The sequence below is a fragment of the Hyperolius riggenbachi genome, chromosome 1 (assembly GCF_040937935.1).
Source record: "Hyperolius riggenbachi isolate aHypRig1 chromosome 1, aHypRig1.pri, whole genome shotgun sequence".
In the NCBI taxonomy this organism is placed as follows: domain Eukaryota; kingdom Metazoa; phylum Chordata; class Amphibia; order Anura; family Hyperoliidae; genus Hyperolius; species Hyperolius riggenbachi.
This window is the reverse complement of record NC_090646.1, coordinates 448,642,388-448,657,418: the sequence shown is the minus strand read 5'-3', so window position 1 is coordinate 448,657,418 and position 15,031 is coordinate 448,642,388.

The following is a 15,031-nucleotide window of genomic DNA, read 5'->3' as shown; positions in this document are numbered from 1 at the left end:
TGCAGACAGGGATATGGCTTATAGCTACTGTCCTGAGTTGGGAGACATGCATATGTTGTGTGTTTTGTGTATGAGTTTGAGGGTCATTTTGCCAAATAATGTTTGAGGATAAAATGTGGGTCAATTTTTTACAAATGGCTTTACCCACACCTGCCTTGAACATACCCACTTATCGGCAGTTTGCAAAAGTAGGGGTGAGGCTTAAGGCCACACCGGGGGCATGGCTAAAGTGTCCCTATTTCTCTTCTTCAAAAGTTGAGCAGTAGGAGATAGGCGTAAATGTAAAAAGGCGCCCGGTAAAAAGGGTGCCAGAGATAGCTGCTGGTAGAATATCGGTAAAATTACTGATATTCTACTATTTAATTAGGATAGTAAAATATTGGTCATCTTTACTGATATTTTACTGTAACCTAAACCTACTCTCACTCAGAATCCTCCCTCTACTGATGCCTATCCCTAAGACCCCCTCTGGTGGTAACTAACCTTAACACTTCTTGGTGGTGCCTAACCTTAAACTTCCCATGCCTAACCTTAACCCCGCCTAACCTTATCCCCCTGGTGCCTAGCCTTAACCCCTGAGGACCCCACACACACTCCTATCACTAAAGACCCTGCCTCCTAACCCAATTTTTTTGCCGGCATAGACGGCAATGTAAAAAGAAGCAATTTGCGGCTATAAAGAGTAAATAGCTGATAAACATGGTAAATGTTGGCTATAAGAGGCTATTAAAGGTAAAACACAGCTATAAACTGCTAGGTAGGTAGGGAGGGTAGGTAGCAGTGGCATAGCTACAGACCTTGGGCCCCAATGCGGGTTTGGACCAAACCCTCCACCTTCTTCCATTCCTACATTAGATAATGTGTTCCCTCCCACCCCAGAATGGTATCTAGATGGGCTCCTCCTTCCTCACCAGTATTGTATCCAGATGGGCTCCCCCTCCCTCCCCAGTATGAAGCCAGATGGACTTTCTCCTCCCTCCCACCTCAGTATGGGAGCCAGATGGACTCCTCCCACCCCAGTGTGGCAGCCAGATGGACTTCCCCCTCCCTCCCAAGCCAGTATGGTAGCCAGACGGGCACCCCTTCCCTCCCTCCCCAGTATGGTAGCTAGATGTTCCCCACTCTCTCACACCCCCTCCTGCCCCCTCTATGGTACCTAGATTCCCCCCCCCCCTCCCCCACCCCAGTATGCTAGCTAGATGTGCCCCACCCACTCCCTCACCCTCCCCCACCTCAGCATGGTAGCTAGATGAGCCCCACTCCCTCACCCTCCCCCCACCTCAGTATGGTAGCTAGATAAGCCCCACTCCCTCACCCTAACACCTAGTAAAGGAGTTTGGATGCTAAACTGGCCAGCCTGCAGTGTAGATCTGTTACTTACTGAAAACATGTATAAAGATTATCCTAAACAGATGAGATCCTATAACAAACAATAATGGGATAATACTCAATTTCAACACCGCAAGAATAGGTCAGTTCACAGACATTGATAGAGTGCTGTGATGCAATTCCATGATTTACATTTCCTTGCTCCAGTGTCAGGGCCCTGTTGATCACCAGAGTGGTGACTGACAGGACAAAATAACCATGGCACTGGTCTGACTGGCAAGACAAAGTCTTATTACAGACTCACAGGATAGGGTACTGGACTGACTAACAGGGCAAAATAATAGGAAGGCTAGGGTATCTAGGAACAGCATGCTAACCAAGCTGGAGTTGTGCAATCAAACAGCACTGAGTACTGTTTAGATAGGGTTTGATTAAACCTATATTTCGCGCCAGTGCTGCAGCCACGCCCCCAGCCAGCTTGATAAAGAGATCCCTGCACTATGCATGTGTTCTAAATAAGTGCACCTGGCAGAGAAGCAGGAAGAAAAATGTCTGGGCCTGGTGCAGGATGAGAACACCGGCAGATCTGCAGGAGAGGGCGGCTCTGGATCCTGTAAGTATAACATCCGGTTTCCTATAAAGATAATGCCAGCATCAGATTCTAAATTAGCACGTTGTTATATACTGTTTTCTATTAAATATAGGGTTTATGTGATAACATATCATTGCTTTCTTTTTTATTACATTTTACACAACAATCATAACATTTCTGGAAATTACAATGGGGTTGTATGATGATATTTTACTGTACATTTTGAAAAGTAAACTGCTATGGATCTTTTTTTCTTTTTCGTATAGCAATACTTTTCCAAAACATTTCATAAGAAATATTGAAGATGTTCAAACAGAATTGCAAATTTATGTTTTATTCTCCTACTTCCTTTTTCAGAAATGTATCAATTATTAATACACTTTAAATTGCAGACCATGCATTCTGTTGCAGCTCAGACATATTGAAGTGTATCAGAAGCACCAGCAATATGATTAGATTGGAAATATGGACTTTGCGTCAAATGAGTGTTTTCTGCCACATTTCTTTCTGCTTAAAATAATAAGGCTGAAATGGTGAGTGCATTTATATATTGATAACAAAAAGTAAGGCCTGTCACTCTATAAGTTACGTATGTACTGTATGTTCTTGTACCTTGTATACACACTGGGGTCATTTACTATTGCCATGTTTAGGGACAATCACTATAAATAAATAGCAGCTTTTTATATTTTTAAATGTTTTAATCAATTTTCTGTAGAAAAGAGATTGATGAGAAGATCATTCACCAATGATAAAGTGAACATTTACATTGAATATTATAATTGTATATTGCATTATTAAAATTATAATGTAATCAAATGACCTGGTGTAAAATGATCCACCACCTGGTGGTGTGCAGTATGAATGACACATGACCTCACTCTCCCACAATGCTTCCGCGAGGCAAACCCTGAAATTCTTGCCTATGGCAAAGCTGCCATCATTGAGGTCTTTTCATTAAAAAAAGTTCACACATCTAGGACAAGTTTGATGTTAAAGTGAACCTAAAGGTAAAAAACAAAATTGCTTACCTGGGGATTCTTCCAGCCCCCCGAAGTGTACCTGGTCCCTTGTGGTAATTCTACGAACCACTGTTCCTCCGCTGTCCCCTTCATAATGCAGTCGACTGGCGAGTCAGGCAGCTACGCACATGTGCAGCCTCTATCGTGCTTTCGCGGCTGGAAGCATTCTGCACATGCGCTTTAGCAATTTTTGCTTACTGCGCAAGTGCAGAGTGCTTGTAGAGATGGGAGCATGTTGGATGAGGGGCACATCACAGGGCCACGCATCCAGTGTTGGAGGGGGGCAGCGGAGGAACAGCAAAGTGCAGGATGATAGCCAGGAACCAGGAAGATTTCAGGGGGCTGAAAGAAGCCCCAGGTAAGTAAATGGGCATTTTTTTCACTTTAGGTTTCCTTTCATGAAGTCAGAGTTGAGTCAGAAGACTTCATCTGCATACTCTTTTCGGAGAAACTGGAAGATTTAAACGCAGGCGATCAAAATGACAACTTACTTTATGCAAGAATTCAAAACAAAAATCTGAAATGTCTTTTTTCACAATGTTTAGTATCTTTCAGTGTCGCTGTACATTATTGAGAAAGAGAAGGGCTACAATTTTGGTATCATTTGCTTCTCTGCACAGGTCAAAATTACATTCTTTTCAAAATTGACAAGCTCTATGTTTACATTATCAAAGTGCATCTCCTTCTTCTCCTTCACCTCTCCACACTTCAATGCACTTCATAAATGATGAACCCAAAATGATCATGGGCCGGTACATCCTAAAATATAAATAAGACAAACTAGTTGGTGGGGTCAGCCAATGAAGTCCATTGGCTGATCCCACCAACCTAAAGGTTTCTTTTGTAAGTTGTCAACAACCTGGAAAAGTGATGCAAAAATGCAACAGGCACTACCACAGGCTCATGAAAGCACTTTGACATCTGTCATTTAGCTACAATGTTATTGGGTAAAATGAAGTTTCTTAAAGTGGGCAGTTACTTTTACGATCTAAAAGATAAGCATATGTTTTTATACAAGATCAATTCCGCTCCTGCAGACAACTCCAGTAAATGACAACTTGTCAAACATCCTATGAGACTGTGGGAAAACTGATCATAAAAACTGGCTCTGCCGTAAAAGAGTCTTTGCTGTAATTGTATCATAAACACATTTTAATTGAACTTATGGAGGATCTGAATTTTAATACAGAACAAATAAAGCTAACAGCTGTTACCCACAAAATATTGACCAATTATGATACAAATCAGGTCCTATTAGTATTATTTTATTTATATAGTGCCAACATCTTACGTAGCACTGTACATAGTGCAAAACAAATGTTGTTGGGGAACATCTACACATGAGAAGTTCAGGACACTGTGCAATCATGACAATCATGCAATACAAGTACATATACTGTACATACATAGTTAGGCTTTGTTCACATCTAAAATCAAAATCACTGACGGACACGTTTTGCGATTTTGAGAGTGATTTTTTCCCCCCTCCTGGTGCTTACCTGCGCAATACGATTTTGTGTAAAGCACATTTTAAAGCTCTTTTGCAGAGCGATTTGTTTTTTCACTTCCTGGTGCAAGTCAGGAAGTGAACTCTTTGTCCTGGAAAATAACAAATACAATGTATTTATTCTACTGTTTATTTTAAAGAAAAGGAGTTCAGGTGCTGTGCACCTGAACAAGCTTTAGAGCAAGATTTCTACAGCATGCTGGATCAATTTTTTTTTTAAATGGTTAGGCAAGAAATCAATCAAAATGATTGAGTGGGTATCCACATTGTGGCATCAACCTCTGCCAGAATTGATCATGTGTGGGCACCTTTAGTCTGGAGAGATCACAGAGGGCAAAATACACACACAGTTTAAGAAATACTTTTTTGACACCCTTTCCACTTAGAAAGAAGTGAACCATTGTAATCTTTCTGGTAGTTTCATTTTCACACAAAAAAATACAGAATATAAACCTAAATCCAGAAAAAAACCCACATTATACTAAAGTTATAAATGCAAGGTATGCAGGCTTTGATTCACTAACAAAATGGTATGTACATTGTTTAAAGAGACACTAAAGCGGGAAAAAAATATGATATCACGAATAGAGATGGCCGAAACAGTTCACCGGCGAACGGTTCCTGCCGAACTTCCGGGGTTCGCGAACTTTACCGGAAGTTCGATTCGCCCCCATAGTGCATCATGAGGGTCAACTTTGACCCTATACATCAGAGTCAGCAGGCACACTGTAGCCAATCAGGCTACACTCCCTCCTGGAGCCACTCCCCCCTTATAAAAGGCAGGCAGCGTCGGCCATTTTACTTACTCGTGTGCCTGCAGTAATTAGAGAAGGGAAAGCTGCTGCAGACTCTCATAGGGAAAGATTAGTTAGACTCTTGTAGGCTTGTTAGCTTGCTCCTTGCTTATTCTTATTGCTAAAAAAGCACCCCTCAACAGCTCTTTTGAGAACTAATCTTGTTCTTGTGATAGATTTGTGTGTGTGTGTGTGTGTGTGTGTGTGTGTGTGTGTGTGTGTGTGTGTGTGTGTGTGTGTGTGTGTGTGTGTGTGTGTGTGTGTCCCACTGACACTTGTGTTGCATAGACAGCCTTGGTAATTCCTACTGTGTGTGCCACTGCCAGGCCCAGCACATTCAGTGACTACTACCTGTGTGTGTGACAGGTGCACATTGTAATACACACTGCATGTACCTACCTTTTGTTCATTGTGCACCCACCCACCTACGTGAGCACGCGCAGTGTCACTGTGCCTGTCTGGTACCTGTCTGTGTGTGACGGGTGCACATTGTAATACCCACTGCATATACCTACCTGTTGTTCACTGTGCACCCACCCACCTACGTGAGCACACGCAGTGTCACTGTGCCTGTCCGGTACCTGTCTGTGTGTGACAGGTGCATATACACATTGTAATACCCACTGCATATACCTACCTGCTGTTGTTCACTTCAGTACACCCACCCACCTACGTGAGCGCACGCAGTGTCATTGTGCCTGTCTGGTACCTGTCTGTGTGTGACAGGTACACATTGGAATACCCACTGCATATACCTACCTGTTGTTCACTGTGCACCCACCCACCTACGTGAGCGCACGCAGTGTCACTGTGCCTGTCCGGTACCTGTCTATGTGTGACAGGTGCACACTATAATACCCACTGCATATACCTACCTGCTGTTGTTCACTTCAGTGCACGCACCAACTATGCTTTACAATGCGTTTAAGGGTGATGTCACAGCACAATGCAATAAAGGTACCACTGCCAGTATTCCTCCTCCCATGTCCATGCAGGCAAGGACAGGACACTCCAGCGATCTCATGGTGATGTCGGACATGCGGACATTCTTTAGTCCAACGCCTCACCTTAGCGTTTCTGGATTCACTCTCCACCAATGCCTGGACTGGCAGGTAGCCGACTACCTCGCCTTAAAGTGTGGATGTACACAGTGTGAGCAGCGATGAACCCTTGGACTACTGGATGCGCAGGCTTGACTTGTGGCCAGAGCTGTCCCAATGCCATCCAACTTCTGTCTTCTGCCTCAAGCGCCCTGTCAGAAAGGACCTTCAGCGCAGCTGGAGGCATTGTCACTAAGAAGAAAAGTCGCCTACGATGTCTAAGTCACAAAAGTGTTCAGTACCTCACCTTTAGCAAAATGAATGAGGAGCTACTGCCCGCCTGAAGACTAAGTCAGTCCCGACACACAGCATCTCTGCCTGCACACTGTTTGACTGGCTGCCTGCCCCAAGACTAAGTCGCTCCCTACACAGCACTCTGCCCTCAGGCCGCTTGACTGCCTTCTCCACCACCACCAACAGGGCCCATGACTCCAGGCGGATTCCTGAATTTTTAAGGCCGCTGCTAGCAGCAGCCGCTATAATAATTTTTCTGGTGCGTGTACATGCCTGTCTAATTTTTCTTGCTGCACTGCAGCTGCAACAACAAAACAAAATGCATGTACATTTGCCAATTCCCCTTCGTGATCATTATCTTGCCGCGGTGAAAGGGCTTTCATATCACAATGAAGCAATGACCTCTGGCTATATGAGTGCCTCGGGGGGGGGGGGGGGGGTCACACCAAAGATAATAAGGTCATTACTTCATTGTGGACAGACTAAATTTGATCAGCTGGACAGTCACTGTTCTGTCATCCAGCTACCTCAGCTCGACTATATGAGCTGGAAAGCAGCCATCACCTGCCCTCTCATCATGGTGCACACCAATCCAGCACGGCCGTCACTACACAAAGCTGTTTGCAGTCACTGCATACCTTTCACTGCACATTGCATTATACCTGGCAGTCAGTGCATACCTCATTAAAGGATTTAAAATTGATTCATCCCATATACAGCAGGGCCTCGAAAGTCCTCCTGTATTGTTATTTTTGGTCACTACCTCGGGACGTGCATGCCATGCCTGCTGCCTTCGTTGGATGTGTGGTAGCCGTTTCTGCTCCTTTGCCCACAGCGTGCCTGCTGCCTTCCTTTGATGTGTGGTGGTGGTAGCCGTTTCTTAGGCTCCCACTCCGGACTGGAATCGAACCCTGATTCCCCGGCCATTACCCGTGGTCACTCACAATGGCAGACTTGCCCTCCATAACCAGGGTTTATTTATTTATTTATTTATTTATTTATTTATTTTTATTTATTTATTTATTTATTTATATAACCAGGGTTGCACATAAACTACGCCAGCGCGAATCTACGCGTCGTAGTCCGCAACTACGCATCGTAGTTCATAGACGAAGTTTAAAAACTTCGCATACGTATTTTCACGTAGTCGTAGTCACGCTATGCGAAGCTTTGCCCCGCTACGCACAGTTGACGTATGTATTGCGAAGTCAACTATGCATGCGGTAACTGCGTCTATACAGATCATTGCGCATGCGCAGAAACATTATTGCCCTTCTATACGTATACAATTCCGCATTGGAAGGTGGTATGTAAGCATATATTAGTTCACCCATTGGCATAGTTAGCGGGTTTTTGCGGACATTTTTCTGCATAAGGGTATAAGCGTCAACTAAGTCAACTATGCATGCGGTAACTGTGTCTATACAGATCATTGCGCATGCGCAGAAACATTATTGCCCTTCTATACGTATACAATTCCGCATTGAAAGGTGGTATGTACGCATATATTAGTTCACCCATTGGCATAGTTAGCGGGTTATTGCGGACATTTTTCTGCATAAGGGTATAAGCGTCTGCATCAACTACGCTTCGCACTACACGAAGCTTACGTATTTCAACGCGTAGTCTACGAAATGCAAAAGTAGCGAAGTTTATGATTTCGTAGCCGTAGTTTGCGAAGCGTAATCGCGGAAAACTATGCGTAGTTCCAATGTAGCGAAGTTGGCTGACTACGACCATCCCTATCCATAACAGATTCTTGTTGCAGGTACTGAACAGCAAGCAGAACAAGTATTTAAAAAAATAGATGTAAGCTTTAACAATGGTAGAGAAAGAACCATCGAAAGTTGATAAAGCAGTCAGACCTTATCATATCACTGAGGAAGAGCAATTTCGCCATGTGCACACCAGTCCAGCATGGCCGTCACAACACAAACAGCTGTTTGCAGTGCGTTACACAGTGAGTTTGGTGTGTCAGTGTGAAGCAGTACTCTAATTACACTTCCTGATTGATGTATAAACACGCAATATGTTTTAAAGCACTTTAGGCCTACAATGTAGCATTCAGTGTGATTTTGGCCCTTAAAACACTGCTCTGCGTCAAATCCAGATTTTTCCCTGGGACTTTTGGCGTCTATCCCATTCCGCCATGCCCCCCTCCAGGTGTTAGACCCCTTGAAACATCTTTTCCATCACTTTTGCGGCCAGCATAAGTGTTTCTAGTTTTCAAAGTGTGCCTCCCCATTGAAGTCTATTGCGGTTTGCGAAAGTTTGCGCGAATCGAACGTTTGGCGAAAGTTCGCAAACCCGGTTCGCGAACTGAAAATCGGAGGTTTGGGGCATCTCTAATCATGAATTGGTTGTGTAGTAGGGGTAATTACTAGAACATTGGTAGCAAATATTCTCACATTTTTATTTTCAGTTATACAGTTTTTTTTATATAACATTGCATCATTCTCTAATATTTGCAGTTTATACATTTCTCAGCATTCTAAATGTTTTTACAGAACAGGCAGTGAACTTTTAACCTGTCCTGAACTGTTCTCTTTAAAAGAAAAACACAATACAGTTGAGATAACCTAATCAGAAGTCAGAGCTCTCTGCTCAATGCTTTTTGCATAGACAACAACTGGAATTTCTTACCTCTTCCTGTATTGGAAACAAATATAAGACTTATGTATCTGCTCCTAATGCTTTATTTCTTGGCTGTACTACACAGCCAATTCATTATATCATAATTTTGTTTTGGCTTCAGTGTCTTTAAAAACATCATGCAAAGTTTTGCACTAACTAATACATTATTGGATGCATTAATTACTGGTAGTTACCTGAGTAAACTGTTGTATGTATTGTAGCATAATTTTATGGTATTTAATTTTAAGCCAAATATACTGCTTCCTGGCAAACTTTTAATGCTTGCATATTCATTTTTGCATTGTTCTTTAATGCACAGAAACAATTTCACAGCTGTAATGCAAAATAAATAAATAAACAACACACCTTACATTAAAGCCACAGGTATTACACTTAAAAGCTGGTGTTGTAATATGTGTATGAAACTATGTGTTACAGAATAATGCTGGCTTTTGCAACAATCTTATAATTTGCTACAGTAGGAATCACTTATCTACTGAGGATTATTATGGGTTTGGTTAGATTCTTGGTGGGTCACCACAAAAAAAAAAAATAACATAATACACACATACATAAAACATACACTTTCTCTGGATTTCTTAGCTAAGTATGGCTCTGCTCTATTTATCTGGGTGGGAGTACCGGTAATTGTTAATTCTGAGTTTCTAAGCCAAAAAGTCAGAGCTGATGACTAGAATGGTTGTGAGTTCTTGTCTAAGATTGGCAATTTCAACAGTGTTAGATGGGTAAGGGCCTTGTTTTAAATTTTAGCTAGTAGACTATCAATTTCTAGCTGCTTGTTCTTTCTTTGAATAAACCTCACTTTTAAATACCCCCCTTATAAAAACAAAATACTGTAGGTACACCATAAAGTCATACTGTCAATACCAATTAAAGTACCACAATGTTGTAAAATTTAAAATATAGGAAAGCAGTAAAGAAAAATAAAATGTGCTATAAATAATGTTTCTCCTATATTGCAGTCAATTACAGTAGGAAGTAGAAATCTGACAGAACTGATAGCTTTTGGACTAGTCCATCTCTCAATGGGGGATTCTCTGCAATAGCATCACATGGTTTTTGGTATAAACCTGGAATCTGGTAAGTGATGCATCCCATCAATTACCAAGTTCAATTTGAAAGCTTTCAGAATATCTATTTTGATTATTATTTTTTTTTTTCAGTCACATGATATGTTTCATGATGTCTTTAAACTTTATGTTGTACCTTTCGCTTCTGTTATCTATTTCATAATTAACGCCATCTGTAAGCTTTGTGTGATCTTTTACCAGGTCATTATAAGCTGTATAATAAGAAAGCTTGACCCACTCTCTCCGCTAGCTTGTTTGCTGTGAAATTTACTTAAGATGTAATAAATGTTTGCTTATCAGTCCCCTTAGCTCTTCTCACTTATTTTATATATTATATTACAGCATACAAATAAAACAATTAAACAGTTTTTCTTTTGAAGCACTTGTATCACAATATATATATTTTTTATAACATTTTACTTTAAATACATCATTGAACAGTATTACACTTGGAAGAGAACTACATATATGAAAATATCAGCCTGATATACAAATTACAAATAACGACACAAGGTCACTTCTGCAGAGGCAATTTTAAAGTTTATAGCAATACCCAAATATCATGTTTCTCAGCTATGCAGGAGTTCTATGACCTCGTATTAGTTGCCAGTGAGAATTACGCTACGGTCTGTTTGCAAGGAACTGTCATTTAGAGCTCTAGAATCTAATCTTACAGTGACAAAAAAGAAAAAAGTACACTGTCTATTTGTACGCAGGATTTTGACTAAACTGTACATACATTTTTAGCTCATCATGAGGTATTTTCGTGTAGCTACAGTAAAATTGCTGTGAACAGATAGCACACAACAATATTACCACTACTTGTGTAAGTTGCATAGTGCACACTGGCCACATAGGTAATGTGCACATTCCTAGTGCACCGCACACTATGCAAGTAACATAATACATAGTACTCCGGCAATGCTTTCCTGATCTCGGTAATGCGAGTTGCGTTAAATGCACAATTATTCACTGCCTCCACATACATGTATATATATATATATATATATATATATATATATATATATATATATATATATATATATATATATATATATATATATATATATTACATGTCTCTTCAGGTGCATTTTAATGGGGGAGTTGTGGTAAATACATACCGTATATACTCGAGTATAGGCCGACCCGAGTATAAGCCAACCCTCCAACTTTTACCTAAAAAATGGGAAAAAATGCTTGACCTGAGAATAAGTCGAGGGTGGGAAATGCAGTAGCCCTATGGTGGAGAACAAAGCATTGTGTGATTGCAATCACATACATACAGTCATAGTTACAAACTTTAGTTGCCCAGTAGTTGTTTCTATATTTTTCTGATTAGTGTCTGCACTGTTTCTGAGTGCTACTGGTAAACTTTGGTGGTCCTGTAAACCCCTGCCTGCCAGAGCAGAAGTTATAGCATATGACATTGTGCCCCCCCAAGTTTCCCAGTATCCCCCAGCATACCGGTATGTACAGTACTTGTGCTTCTGTTGCTCCTGGTTACTGGCCTGCACTGTGGTGATTGCATATAGTAAATTCCAGCCTGCCAGACCAGACGTTCTAGCATACCTCTTTCTGGTCCCCCTTGTCGTCCCATCTCTCCTGGTTACCGGCCCATGCTGTGGTGATCACGTACAGTAAAACTCCCGCCCACAGGACCAGATGTTCTAGCCTACCACTGTGTGGTCCCCCGAGTGTCCTATCCCACGCATATGTAAAGTACGGTACTTGTGGGTTCCATCTCTCCAGGTTACTGGCCTGCGCTGTGAAATTCCCTTTGCAGCTTGTTAGCTGCAGGCTCGTTGCTATGACCTCACAGTGTCACACGTGATAAGAGGCGCCACTAGAGGGTGTCATAGCAAGGAACATGCGGTTAACAAACTGCTTAGAAAATTTCACAGCACGGGCCGGTAACCCGGGATGGAAGGAACCACAAGTACCATACTTTACATATGCAGGGATAGGACACTCTGGGGACCACACAGAGGTATGCTAGGACGTCTGCTCTGGTGGGCGGGAGTATGTGATGTATGCTATCATCACAGCACGGGCAGGTAACTGGGAGAAATGGAACCACAAGTACCATACTCTACATATGCCAGTTGATTGGACATTTGGGGGGTCCACACAGAGGTATGCTAGGACATCTGGTCCTGTGGGCAGGAGTTTTACTGTACATGACCACCACAGCACGGGCCGGTAACCGAGAGGAACAGATGTATATACATATGCCGGGGGATACTGGGACACTCAGGGGGACCACAAAAAGCTATGCTAGATATCTGCTCTGGCAGGCAGGAGTTTACAGTCCACTAGTTTGTCAGTAGCACTCAGGAGACAGCGCAGACACTGATCATAGAAGCACCACCGCTTTGCATATGCAGCTACGGTCTTTTATGTTTTGGTGGATGGTACAGGAAGGGGGGGGGAATCTGCTTATGACTCCAGTATAAGCCAATACCCCCACTTTTGGGCCACTTTTTTTGGTCTCAAAAATTCGACTTATACTCAGTTATATATGGTAGTTGTAAACCCTGTCACATACCCAAAATACCAGATTCTCAGCAATTGTGCTATTGATAATCATTCTGCTGATACACTCACTAGCACCAAATCCATGTGCACCACAATTTACAACAGACGTTAAATAGACAGCAGAGCTTTGCATTATTTTTAAAGTTCAGTCTTTGCAGAATAACTTTAAAAATGTTAACATATTGTAATTCTATTAAACCTCAATTAAACTACTTCTTGTGTGTTTGAATCATTTATACAAAATATAGTGAAACAGATAAAACCAGCTGCTAGTGGTAATAATATAAGTTTTAAGACTGAATTTTAAATATGCCAAGTCCATTTTATACCGCTGTAATTAGACACGTTCTCCAATACTTGGCTGTTTATTTCCTGATTTATACATTGCTTGGGATCTTTTATGTTGATATTTTTGTTCATCTCCAATGTTTGTTCTCAGGGTTTATTTCTCTTTGTGGGATTACAAGTGACAGTTCTAAGAGTCTTCTATCATGCTTCTTGTCAGCGGCAGGCTACATGGGATGTGTTTAAGTGCTGTGCTGCCAAATCATAGGTCAATGTCTAACTCTTCAAGGACAGAAATATGAACAATAATATTAAAGCAGATCTGGATTCTCAACGGTGATCTACACTTGAATGCTGATGTTTATTGTTCGTCAAGGAAAATAGGGGGAATAATGTAAATGAAGTATAAAATTGGGCCTTGCTGTTCTGAAAGCAGCCCTAATTAGAAAGGCCTTTTGGCTCTATATTTGACAAGCTGAACGAATAGCTGATGACTGGGTGCTGATCCAAATTCAAAGAAGCTATTTTGAAAGAGATGTGTGGGCAGCACAAATATTTTGAATAAGGCATTTTTAAGCTTGCAGCCAGCTAGTTAATCGAGTGACTTAATGCTTTGTTTTTTCTCCGGTTCAAGAATAACATTTAAAAAAAGTATCATTATAAATGAAGAAATAATAGATACTGAAGGCAGGATAAACATCCAAAATGTCAATCTAAAATAAAAGTCAGCCTCTGCAAAAGTAATGTCTGTACTGTGTATGACAGGAGATACAGTAAAACACATATTGTCTGGGCATTGCGACTTGTTATGCAATGTAAGCTGACAATAGTGCTATGCCGTGTATATTTGGCAACTGCTGGCAGACATAGAACATATATTATAATGTTTCAAAAGGCTGGGATGGAAAACACTGATCATCAGTAGTGTTGGGCGAACATCTGGATGTTCGGGTTCGGTGTGGTTCGGCCGAACATGCCCCCGATGTTCGGCATGTTCGAGCCGAACCCCGAACCCAACCCGAACATTTCCCTTTGGGGCCCCTATAGGGTCCCAGCATAAAGGGAGAGCATGCCCCGAGCGCAGGGGGTGGGGGGGGGGGGGGTTTGGGCGGAAATGCCCCCCACCCCTCCCCGCTAAGCTCTCCCTTTTGCCGGTTCCCTATAATGGTAAATTTAAGCCCCCCAAAAGTACCTGAGGAGGAGGGCAGGTAGCGGGCAGCCAGAGATGATAGGCGCTAGTACTATCTGGTACTTCCGCCCTCTCTTGACGCACTTCCTGTTTACATTTGAAGTCGCATCAAGAGAGCGCAGAAGTACCGCGATGACGCGAACGAGGGTACGCGTCATCTACATGATGACACGTACCCTCGTACGCGTCATCGCGGTACTTCTGCGCTCTCTTGACGCGACTTCAAATGTAAACAGGAAGTGCGTCAAGAGAGGGCGGAAGTACCAGATGGTACTAGCGCCTAGCATCTCCGGCTGCCCGCTTCCTGCCCTCCTCCTCAGGTACTTTTGGGGGGCTTAAATTTAACATTATAGGGAACCGGCAAAAGGGAGAGCTTAGCGGGGAGGGGTGACGGGCATTTCCGACCCCCCGCGCTCGGGGCATGCTCTCCCTTTATGCTGGGACCCTATAGGGGGCTATGTTCGGCCGGACACGGCTGTGTTCGGCCGAACAAAGAAGGCCTGTTTGGGTTCGGGCAGTGTGCCCGAACACCCTCCCGAACACCATGAGGTGTTCGGGGGGTGCCGAACCGAACCCGAACAGGCCAAAATCCGGGCGAACCCGAACAGTGGCGAACACTGTTCGCCCATCACTAATCATCAGCCTTTATTCACCCAAAATTTACTCCAAACTAAATGTTTCTAAAGCTTAAATTAGTACAATTTCACCAAAACCAAAAT